We start from the raw sequence: 12,814 nt of genomic DNA, 5'->3' as shown, positions 1-12,814 counted from the left end.
TAATTTCCAATTCAGCTCTCTATGCCACACAATGCCATACGATGCTACATGTAGATAACCTCTGAAAACCATCAATGGATCGTGATAAAGTCTGAGAGGAGTTTCCTCTTCGAAACTCAATTTTGTAAGGACATGTAAGCGTTTAGAATATTATCCCTATTTCATTCCATACGTCAGCTATTACTTAGCTACTTTCGTTTTCAAAGTAGGTGATTTGTACGCTTTAACAGTTCAGATTTGTTCAGTATTAGTTAAAAATCAGGACAATTATTCAAAAACACATTTCGGTTATAAGTTGTTCAGGACGAAGCCATGATCAAAAACACATTTCGGTTATAAGTTGTTCAGGACGAAGCCATGATGAAACGGAATTGTTTATATAGTCATATGTGATATGAAAAACCTATCCATATTGTGATTTACAACAAGATCCATTCGCCATTTACTCACTTGAGTCAATTTCCTGTTCCGTGCTTTAAGCTTTTTTCAAACAATCCAAACGATACTTGTAACACCCTGAAAACCGCTAGGTTATCGTGATATGGTCGATCTGAGAGCAGCTTTATATTATCTCTGTTACATTTCATATGTCAGCCATTTTTAATCTACTTTCGTTTTCGATGTAGTTATTCCATACGTATTAGGTGCAAATTTACTCAACATAAGTGTTATATCAGAAAATTATTTTTAAACACATTTTGCTTATAGGTTTTTTTCTGTTTAATAATACAACAGAACAGAAGGACAAATGTTTCTAAAGCCAAACACAGGAAACTTTTCTAGGAGAAAGCCAATATTAGAAGCAGACAGGACAGGATCACCGTGAGTAGGTTTTACAACAGTAAATACGAAATTCCAATAATATATAATGTTACAATGATGATGTACTAAGTTGAACTTTGTCCATTTTGATGATTTAATACTGAAATATCATGTAGTATGTTCGAAGAAGATAGCATGTCTTTGACATTAATAACAGAACAGAACCAACCATATACTCATTATTTTTAAAATTTATTGAGAAATAGCAAAGTTAATGCAAACAGAATCCAATATATTGTCATACATGTATGTAATAAAGCTTAAAGATGCTCCACCGCCGGCAGAGCATGAATGATATTTATTATTTGAGCAATAATTGGTGTTTAATCGTGTATAAATGTGCCTAATTAATACAAAAATAATTTATTTCGCCTTTGGTGCATGCGCAATCATTACTTCATTCCATATAGGATATAGTGCTACGGATTTTGTCCGGGATGCAATTGATTATTTTTCATATTTTTAACTTGAAGTAAAATTAGAAGCTCAAACTTTTCAATGGTGGTAATGGTGTAAAGTAAGTAACTTTTGTAACTGAAGAAGAATACTAATTCTTCTACTCCTATTTTTGATAGTGAAAAATGCCATTTGTCAGAGGTGGAGCATCTTTAAAAAAACTGTAATAAAGAGAAAAAAGGATGACTTATCTATTATAAAAGAAATATTTTGCTATCAATGGTCATATGCTTACTGAGATCCGGGTTTGATCACATAAGGTTAAAACCTTGATGTCATGTATGCCTCACTATATATCACTTCTTAGGTGTATTTGAACACAGCTTAGTTGATATAAAGTGTCTATACATCCATTCTAACCCTTAAAATTACTGTTGACTTGTAAAGTGTTGTGTTATTTGTAAATTTTGGCAAAATATTCCAAAAAAGTTACATTTCAGTTCAGTCCAGTACATAGTTCTGTCGCCAAATAACCTTGTGTTTACTAGTGTTTTAGCATGAAGTAGGAGCGCTGGTTAAACTTTAAACTCAATGCTCAAATAATTCTAATAACATAAATTATATATGTATATTTTTGTTATATATTTTGTAATGTTTTCTGTCGCTAAAAATTTATATTCGGTTTTGTTTTCATAACAAGGGTGTCTCTTTCTGCATTATTCTATAATAATACCAGGGTTCAGTATGATATCAACCTAGACATAACAATAAACACTGCTGTCAATTATTAAATTATCTACATACATATTTATATATATATTCAAATGTAATAAGTTCATATTTTTAAATATTTTTATATTCTAATGAAGATCGTAGCATCTTTTTTTCTTAAAGTTAAAAAAATCATACATATACAAAAAATTCGCGACTATTTTCTATGACAGTTTTTCGTAATTGCCCAATTTCGATAACAGTATATATATATGTACCTTTACAAAAGAATCCATTGAAAGTTTGTTCTTGAAGCTCATGAAAATGAAAAAAAATTGTCTCCTTAAAAATGGAAAGTTTTGATACACACTTTCATATCGGCTTGCTAAGAGTAAATGAGACTATACAATACATTTAGCTTACAGTAAGTGTTGCAAATAAAATATGTTCCCTGTCATCATTTGCATTTTCTAATCAATGACATGTTATTATTATTGCTTAGTTATGCTATCATAGTATGCAGTTTGAACAAAGTGTGTTCTCATGTTATCGTCCGGCGTCCGGAAACTAATATTTTGTGAAACAATCTATGTATAGTAGCAGTTTGCTTTTTAGTTGACATATTGGTCCCAAATTCAATCTTCAGCTGTGTTACTTCTTATGCTATTATTGTATGCAGTTTGGATAAATCATGCTGATTAGTTCTCAAGTTATTGTTCGGAAACTAAAATGTTTTAAACAATATGATTTTAGTAATACTGACCTCTGTGGTGTACTTTTAACCTCAAATTCAATCCCAAGCTGTATGTTCCCATACGGAAACCAAATCCGGACAGACAGAGAGGCAGACGGATGGATAGACGGACGGACGGACGGACGGACGGGCGGGCGGCCGGACAGACAGAAAGACAAACGGGGACAAACACTATAGTCCCCTCCGATTTCATAGACAGGTGACTAATTCAAGCAACACAATTATAATAGTAATGTGTCAAAGATACGTTCACGTTGTTTTGGGTTATCTGAAAACTGGTATAACAATACTACATTTTATGCACTATATCCATACAATCGAACCCGATTTAAACTTATAAATATGCATTTAAAGAACTGATTATACGGCTAAATATAGTTCCATTGACTCATTTAGCTTCAAAACGACATTAGTGTCAATAACTCCATGTTATCATTACCTCAAGAGTGGTGTTTTCTTACCTGTACAGCTAAATATTATTGGAAATTGATGAAAAATGCAGGTATATTCAGCATGACAAAAAGTCAAATGATTTCTGACGAGGACGTACTTTCGTTTTTGTCGGGACTTCCCCAATAATATGTGTACTTTCGGTTTAGTTTATTTTTTTTACTCTGGGGCTGCAGATATTAAAATTTCATGATTTCGAGAAATTTTAAAATCTGCAGCCCCAGAGTACAAAAATAATCAAATTCCAATAATATTTAGCTATACAGGTAAAAATTACACGATGATGTAACGTTGCGACCAAATAAACTGCTTTTTCATAATAAGATCAGAGACATGTAAAGCATGTGTATTCAGAAAGGTCATATTTTGAAATTTTATTTTAGATTTTTAAAACGGTTGCTTTTAGGTCGCAACGGGCCGATATGTGCCATGCCATCAACATTTGCAACAATAAAAAGGTACGTTCATCTTTCAAAATTCAAAGTGAGAACATTTTCATTCTTCACTTGAAATAGAGGTGATAACTAATGTAACTATTCAGTAAATATTATTTCATTAAGAAACAATGTAATTATTTCTGGTATTTCTATGTTCTAAAATTCATGTACGTGTATTCGTTCTATATGAAGTCCTTTAAATGATACGTGTAATAGTGGTATACTGTAAATGAAATGTGTATTATCTTGGTGACTGTGATGTATCTCGATTATGACTTTCTGATTTGTAAATTGTAAACAAATGCAAATGTACATCCATCGTGCATCTTAATTAATTGATAAATGTGAATGATGATTTTATAGTTTCTAATAAGGATGTGGCGTAAGATATTTTTTTCATTTCAATAATTTGTATTAGCATCCATGATGGTAGAGTCAATGGGATCGAATAACAGGATAAGCCTATACACTTTCTCTACTCGAAAAAAATCAACAAAATTTGTGGACAAAATATTTATTTATAGAAAATATCTTTAGATAAATGAAATGGAATATTTTAAGGTATATAACAATAAATTTTGTTAGTAAGGGGAAGTAACTCTTATAGACTTGCACACTTCTTACACGCAAATGTAGTGAGTTATAAGGAAAAAAACCAACAAGAAAACAAATTGGGTAATTTTATTCTCGGATTCATACAGCTGCGTATTAGGGCCACATGATGATGAATACACGTACAAGATAGTATTGTATCTTGTACGTGCAAGATAATAACTTGTACGTACAAGATGCTAATTTGTACGTACAAGATACTAATTTGTACTGCTAGAAAAATGACAACTAATTCTTAGTAACAACATGTTGGGCTGGAATTGGTTGGTATATATGTTCATGACCTATACATTTTTTTCGAGTTTAAGAAAATTACCGCATGCAAATTTCATATACACCAAATATCATTTTTATTCGATAAATCTATAAGTTTTGTTTTGCATGGCCTCTACATGGTGCAACAGCAATGTAATGAAAATCAGTAACTTTACCCATAACAGAGGTTTTCTGACATACAATTGTTTGTTTTGATGATCATTTTTTGTGTTCGTTCAGACGGTCCAATTTTAACGTGCCAGATGAATGCAATACAGTAATACGGTTATATAAATACATGACTAAAATAAATAAAAAAAACCGTCTGTTTAGGGTTATCCGACTGACCCTGATATTTTTACCCCCGACCCTAATTTTTTTTCCACTTTTCTACGAAAATAATTAAAAGTCGGGATTTCGATCTCAGACTCAGTTTCCGGCCATTTCACTAGATTGAAAAACATTAATAAAAAAAAAACCAAAAAAAAAACAAAACCTGCCGACCCTTTTTTGTTTTTTTGCCAATGTAACCCTAAACAGACATATATTTTGGCCTTATTACTACATCACTGTGTAAAACGAGTTCAGGTAAATCACGACGATGGGTTCAAGGGTGTAAATAACGCTACAAAATCACATACACATAACTTAATATATATTCATATCTCATGATTATATGATTAATGTAAAATTAGTTCATTGTTTGAAAAAATGACATAAAATATATAATAAGGATTTCTATTTAAACAATGCTATCGATTTCATCTCTATCCGGCGAAACATTATGTTTTATATGGCAAAATAATATGGAAGATCGATCAACAGCTTTCAACATTTCATGACGTATTACCACATCATTGAGTAAAATGATCAGGATTAATCACGACGATGGGTTTAATGATGTAAATAACGCTGAAAATTACATAAACACACAGAAATGAATTAACATTATTGCAGTGATACACCATCTGTATGGAGGTGCAATCAAGTTTACACAGGAATATGTAATGATAATGATGAATGAAGAATTGTAGAGTGAGAGTTATGCATGGGAGATAACTTTACATATGCTCATTTTTCATGATTATGTGATGAATGTAGATTGGTGCATTGCTTGTAAAAATGAAGAAAAACCCCATAAAATTAAGATTTCTTTTTAAAGATGATCCACCGCCAACAGAGCATAAATGATATTCATCATTTGAACAATAATTGGTGTTTAATCGTGTATATATATATGTATAATTAACACAAAAAATAATATGATAATTTACTTCGCCTTTGGTGCATGCGCAATCAGTACTTCATTCCTTATAGGATATAGTAGCACAGATTTTTTCACGATGCAATTGATTATTTCTTATATTTTTAATTTGAATTAAAATAAGAAGCTCAAACTTTTCAATGGTAGTAATGGTCTAAAGTAAGTATCCTTTTGTAACTGAAGAAAATACTAAATCGTCTGTTCCTGTTTTTGATAGTGAAAAAATACCATTTGTCAGCGGTGGTGGAGCATCTTTAAAAAATTGCTATCGATTTTATCAGTATCAGGCGAAACATTATGTTTTATATGGTACAATAATTTGGAGGATCGATCAATAGGTATATATTGGTTCAACATAGCAAATACATGTACATACCATTTAACAAATAAGGTTATATGTCATTTCACAATTATTGATTAAGCGTCTTAAAACGTTGACAATATTATAGGTCTATACTCAAACATTATGTGTAATTTATTGTTATAGAAATTTTGAATATATATTAATATCCAGGTTTTAGAAATCAAAATTAGAATATATGATATATGATATGATCCCTAGAATGTCTACAATAGCTTTTACGGTCATACATAGGTGGAATTTAGAAGCCAATTATAAATACCACAGCTTTGACTACATGTAACAGAATATCCGTACTAGGAGACGAAATATGTACAATGGATTGTAATATTTTAATAATATTTTATATTTCATTTTAATTGAAATAATGCTTGCAAAAAATAGGTTGAATATCCACCTTTTTGATATTGTCTTTTTACGTTATATATAAACATCAAATTAGAAACTGTTGTATTTTGAATATTGGAAAACAATGCCGCCAGCATGCGCGTATTCAGCATGTGCTATGAACAATAGAGTGTGTTTATGATTAGCGAGTGGGTGAGAAACGCATGCGCGATAATCGCCCTACCCATCTATACCTAGGCTTTCCAGTGACTCTCCACCAGACCAGCAACGTACCCAGACTTGGTTCCCTGGTAAGTTTTATGTATTCTTTTCATCATGGTTTTATTAATATATATCCTTAGTACATACGTACATATAAAACATTATTCGTGTAAACATGTATGTGCGTCTTTTATAAACTCATTCACCGAGTCCTGGATGCAATATTTCACCATTTCAACGGCTACAGCATTAATATTATAAAATATGTTAAGTTATAGACTGGGATTTCATGCCAAGTATATAACGAAATGGGTGTGGTTGATATGATCACAAAAATCATGAAAATATTGACATCATAATGAACTCATATAGCACAACCAAATACATAATCGTTGATTTGGTCATTACAAGCTGCACAGACAGCATATTTACGCATTCTCTCTTTCAGTATACGTAGGGGCTCAACATATTTACTGCAGTAAGAAAAAATGTTTCATGTGCGTTACCACACATAAATAAGCATACTGAAGGTTCATTAAGATAATTTCTGTTTACATCAGACTTTGATATAACATGTTGCTCAAATTCTTAAAATTTAGTTATCAATGTTTTATTTAACATGATTTTCTCAGCACAATATTTTAACCTTTAGGTGTCAAGAAGTTCGAACGTTTTTGTTTGGTTTGTTTAGTTATGCGTCGTATTACCAACCAGTGTCATATATATCAGATTTTATGATGGAGGAAAACTGGAGTACCCGGGGGAAATCCACCGGCCAGCGGTAAGTACTTGGCAACTGCCCTTACATGTGAATTGCGACTCGGAGTAAGAGGGTTTTTAATAGTATGTCGGGGAATCTTAACCACTCGACCACCATAGTCTCGAACGTATTGGACAATTATGCATGTATGATAGAATGCCATATCAGACAGTGGAAGGTGAGGTCTGGGATTTCTGCTTAGATATTGTACTCGCAATGGATAACATCACAGCTCTATTTTAGTACTTGTTGTTTTCAATGGTATAACTTAAACTGTACACTCCCTACTCGTACATTTTCCTATCTATTTAAGTTATGGGGTAACTCCAGTGGGTGCGGCAAGTGCAATATATAGTGTCACTGATTACGCAATAGATATAGAGTTACCCGTGTCAACACGCCATGAAGATGGGAAAACATCCGACACTTAATACATGAGGTAAATATGCTATTCTTGAATTAGTCAATCTTATTATCAAAAGTAGGATTTTAATTTTTGTTTGAGATTTTTCACATATGTTTTATGATGCTTTAACTTACGTCCAATAAAACAATAAATCTACTGATTTTATTGTATGCATGGACATTGTATGAAGATCTGTAATTTGAAATACCCCCAGACTTATAGTTTGCTTCCTGCTTATTGAGAGTGTTGTTAATTGATTTGTGAAGCTCTATCAAATCCAGAGAATCTTACTTTTACTGGATGTATCAGGTATTACTTTAAGTTTTTGGTATATTGTGAACATGCTGTAGTTCCTCCTCACCATTATTTTTTTCTATGAACAGTAGACGCCAACACTGACAATGGTTTCGAATTTCGGGGGTTGTCTCGAAAATCAAATTTCCTCAAACAATGAAATCTTATTTTGATATTTAACTTTGCTCTGTGTACTTCCAAGACATCTAAAAGAAAAAACTCGCACAAGTTACGGTTATTTGTTTTCCTCAGTTTGACAGACCATACCTAAATTTGATGTTTTCATAACATAATTGAGTAACTTACCAGGGAGTACGTGTTAACATGTATTAAGTAATAATTAGCACAAACAAATTGTTAATTGGACTATGTTAATGGGAAGTCGGTGTTCCTGCATCAATTCTTTCCTATATCACGAAAACCTTCTTTTCCTTTTGAGCAAAGCTTTTAAAGCAAGCATTTTGATAAATGCTTGATCCTTTTGTTGTATTACAAATAAGAGTAAAGTTAAGTATAAAACATGGTGAACAATTTAATAATTTAGAAGTTTGTGTTATGTGACTGACATTTTGAATACTGGTAATTAATTTCGGTATGTTCGATTATTTACCGATGCAATGCATCAATATCATGAAGGAAAACAATAGTAGAAAAATGGCATTAATCGTTGAAAAGAGATCTTAATTTCATGTCTTATCATTACCACTAATCTGTAATAAATAAAAAAAAATAGTAAACAACCAAGAGGATCCGTACTATCCCGTCTCCTGTGACGTGTGTTTAAAAGAAAGTTTGATGGTTAGATTTTGAAGGTCAGATTTCTTTTGTTTGTCAAAATAAAAAAAAATTACGGTAACATGACCGTGAATCGAACTCTGAATCTTCCGATTACAGTGGGTTATGCAGACTTGATACTGAGCTTTGTTTGATTTATGCGCGGTCTATACTATGTTTTTTTTTAAATATCTTAACAACTACGATTTTCTTAATTTTCGATACGAGTACATCAGCTAGAGGACTACTTTTGAGTTGTAATTAATTACACTGAATGAAAAGCAATATTAGAAGTTGGTCTTCGCACGCAAGGTCTTCTATGAAAAATAAATAATTTTGGGAAAACCACTACCAAAAGTTGCTCATCGCACGATGATGCAACTTTGTGACCATTTGATGAATCATCTACTTGAAATAAACAAACTACTTTCTCATCATTCGATCCTTTATATGTTAGATGTAAAGCAGATTATTTAAAAAATGGATTTGAAAACGGTCGAAATTTTGACAAACAAAAGAAATCTGACAATTTACATCTACTGTGCAGTGAAATGAGTATATATGGTCAGACCATGGTGCCAAATTGTGGTCTACAATTTTATTTCACATGTCTATAGTTTTATTAGGATTTACATAGTGATTTCTGCAGTTTTGGATTTATTAAAACATGCATAAAGCATAAAAAAGAATATTATAGTGTACATATGTATACAATTTATGTTGTACGTTATGTTTATAAGGCATCATACATGATTGTCTGTCCATTTGAATTATTTCCACAGCTTAATTCATCAAATCTATTTGGTTTTCTATACATTAATGAAGAAAATTAATGTGTCAAAATGTTTGGCCAGGTATGACACATGACTTTAATTGATACATCATTTTCATTTATTATATCGATATTCAATAGGATCGGACATCAGGCTCAGCCTATGCACATTCTCTCCTTTAATTAACCAAAAAATTGTGGACAAAAACACATATTTATAAAAAAAATCACTAGTATCATCAGATGATATGAGTAGAATATTTTAAGGTATCTAACAAATATAAACGTATAAGATTTTTTAAAGTAAAGGTATATAACTCTTGCACCCTCAGGTAGGGTATATTTCTTACAGTATATTTGTATAATGTTAATTAATTGACAGTTTTTTCTACATGAATTGTTATAATCGTTCAAAATGCGTTACTGATCCTACATGTTACTCTTCTTATATGTTGAATCTTGACGTATTTCAAATTTAAAAAAAAAAGAAAAAACAAACAAGACAAAAGTAGTTTTGTAATTTTATTTACGAAGTCATGATGATATAATAACACAAAGGTTAAATTTCATTTTAGATAATTATACAAATTGATAAAGATGGTCTGCTCGAAAAGTGACACCTAATTCTTAGGAACATCATGTAGGGCTGGAATCTGTTGGTATTTATGTTTTTGTTCTATACAATTTGTCTAGTTTTAAGAAAATTACCACATACGATTTCCATATACACCAAATGCCATTTTTTTCTTAATGAATATATAAATTTTGTTTTGCATGGCCTCTACATGGTAAAACAGTAATGTAAATCAATAACTGTACCCATAACAGTCGTTTTTCTGACATACAATTGTTTGTTTTGATGATCCTTTATTTGTGTTCATTGAGACGGTCGTGTAATAACGTACCAGATGAATGCAATATAGTAAATGTAATATAAAATATAAAAGAGGCAATATAAAAGTTATTGTATAATGATACAGCATCTGCATATCGATGTGCAATCAATTTTACAGAGCAATATGGAGTAAAAAATCCTGATATTAAATATCAAACTGATGACAATACAGTTCTTTGTTCTTTATATTATTTCTTTTATCTCTCCCTCCTCTTCCTCTATAAAAAGATAACAAGGTAATTAAACTGATGAGTGAAAAATGAAAGATGTGCATGGAGGATAACTTTATATATATTATCCATATCATGATAATGTGATGAATGTAAACTAATGGTATACTAATTTGGAGGATCAATCAAAGGGCATATATGTTAGTTCAACAAAGAGCATGTATACATATCATTTAACAAATAGAAAGATTATTCATTTCACAATGATTAATTAAGCGTTTTAAGACATGGGCAATATTATAGGTCTATACTGAAACATGTGTGTAATTTATTGTTATAGGCATTTTGAATATATATTAATATCTAGGTTTTGGAAATTGGAATATATGATTTATGATAGAATCCCTAAAATATCTAGTAACAATTGCTTTTACGGTCATCAATACGTGGATTTTAGAAGCCAATGATGAATATCACATTCAAACTTTGACTACATGTACCTTAATATCTTTATTAGAAGACGAAAATATGTACAATGGGTATTTACATTAAATTGAAATGAGTTTTGGTAAAATGGTATTTTTATTATTGATATTGGGTTTTTTTACGTTATATATAAACATTAGAAATTTTTTATATTCATGTACAGGTTTTGGAAATTGACATTTACGCCAGCACGAGTGTATTCAGCATGTGCTGTGAGAGATAGAATGTGCTCAGCGAGGATGTGAGTAACATATGCGCGATACAATCACTGTGACGTACCCAGACTGGTTCCCTGGTAAGTGTTATGTATTCCTTTCGTGTCTATGGTATTCATATATATGCTATGTATATACGTATATATAGACTGGGATTTGTGTATGGGTTTTGCTTGTAGGCTCCGTCACTAAGTCCTGAATGTAATATATCACCATTACATTGGCTACAATATTAATAACATAATATATGGTAGGTGATACAACCAGATACTTGCATATCAGAAAAAGAAATGGGTGTGGGATGGAAGCGGGATTATCACAAACATAACTGATTAATATATTGGTAGTCCTAATTAACTAATATAAAACAATCAAATACATCGAAGTTGTTTTGTTCAGCATAACTGCACAGCCAGACTAAAGTATGTCTAAATAGCTTTGCCTCCCTTATTATACGTAGGGTATAATCTTACATTATGGGCGTTACTTTACATAAATGAGCATACTGGTGATTCAGTAAGACAAAATCAGTGTAAAGCAGAATGAGATAAGACTACAGAGTTTGACTAAGGTGTCCTTTTCAGTCCAATATTTCACCTGTAGCTGTCAATAAGTTCGAACTTATTTGACAGCTGCATGTCAATATTGGACTGTTGAAGGTAACATATTGAAAAGTGAGAAAGACTTTCTGTATGGATATTGTACCCTAATCACAGTGAATGACAGCTGTGTTTTCCCTACAATTTTATATCTATTTATAGCATAGGGTAATAGGAGGGGTGCGGTAGTGCATTATGCATTGTGCATTATCAAACATTATGCAATACATTCTACATATACACTTACGTGACCCCACAACTGCAGGTCTCGAGGAAGGAAAATATCACACACTTAACACAAGAGGAAAATATAATATTTTTCTAATCTTGGTGTACTTCTATAATTTTCATGAAGAAAGGTTTAAAGTCATAGATATTATTTTTTTATAAATAATCACATTTTTCTTTGTTTTATCAAAACTTACATGTACCTTCAGACCAATCTAACAACACACAGGCTTACTTTCATTGCCTACATTCAAATTCTTTGGAGTTCAGTGATGTAAAAATGTATTTGTTTATTGACCGGTTTTTGTGCAGGTAGCCGACGCTTGTTGACCTAACCAATAAGACTGGACACAGATGTTGACTATGTAAATATAATGATAGCTGTTACACGTATGAATAATTTTAAACTTGGGTATTTATGAGTTGTCTCGAAAGTCAAATGTTGCTAAAAACACACCTACACAAAGTCACTTCACACACAATGCTTAACCTATTTCAATTTTTTCATAATCTACACCTTGTTTATGTGTATTTTAGGAACAAAAAAAAATCATATGGATTTGATAGCTCAGGTATTTAGAATGAAAAAAAAAAATGAACACAA

The 12,814-nt window shown here is 31.4% G+C and overlaps 1 long non-coding RNA gene across 3 annotated transcripts in view; it reads left to right on the top strand.

Annotated features, from left to right (window-relative positions):
• Positions 1-12,814, top strand: part of LOC138328391 (uncharacterized) — a 70,458-nt gene continuing 57,644 nt past the window's right edge. Inside the window, exons 1-6 of one of the 3 annotated variants that reach the window (XR_011209205.1) lie at positions 1-134; positions 736-822; positions 3,540-3,591; positions 6,648-6,700; positions 7,303-7,392; positions 11,332-11,463. This is a non-coding gene — a long non-coding RNA (uncharacterized lncRNA). The remainder of the gene's footprint in view (positions 135-735; positions 823-3,539; positions 3,592-6,647; positions 6,701-7,302; positions 7,393-11,331; positions 11,464-12,814) is intronic. The other 2 variants (XR_011209203.1, XR_011209204.1) reach the window with 2 other exon arrangements.

Source organism: Argopecten irradians, chromosome 7, assembly GCF_041381155.1.
Source record: "Argopecten irradians isolate NY chromosome 7, Ai_NY, whole genome shotgun sequence".
Taxonomy (NCBI): Eukaryota; Metazoa; Mollusca; class Bivalvia; order Pectinida; family Pectinidae; genus Argopecten; species Argopecten irradians.
The sequence above is the reverse complement of the archived record's forward strand: the minus strand, read 5'-3'. Positions and strand labels throughout refer to the sequence as shown.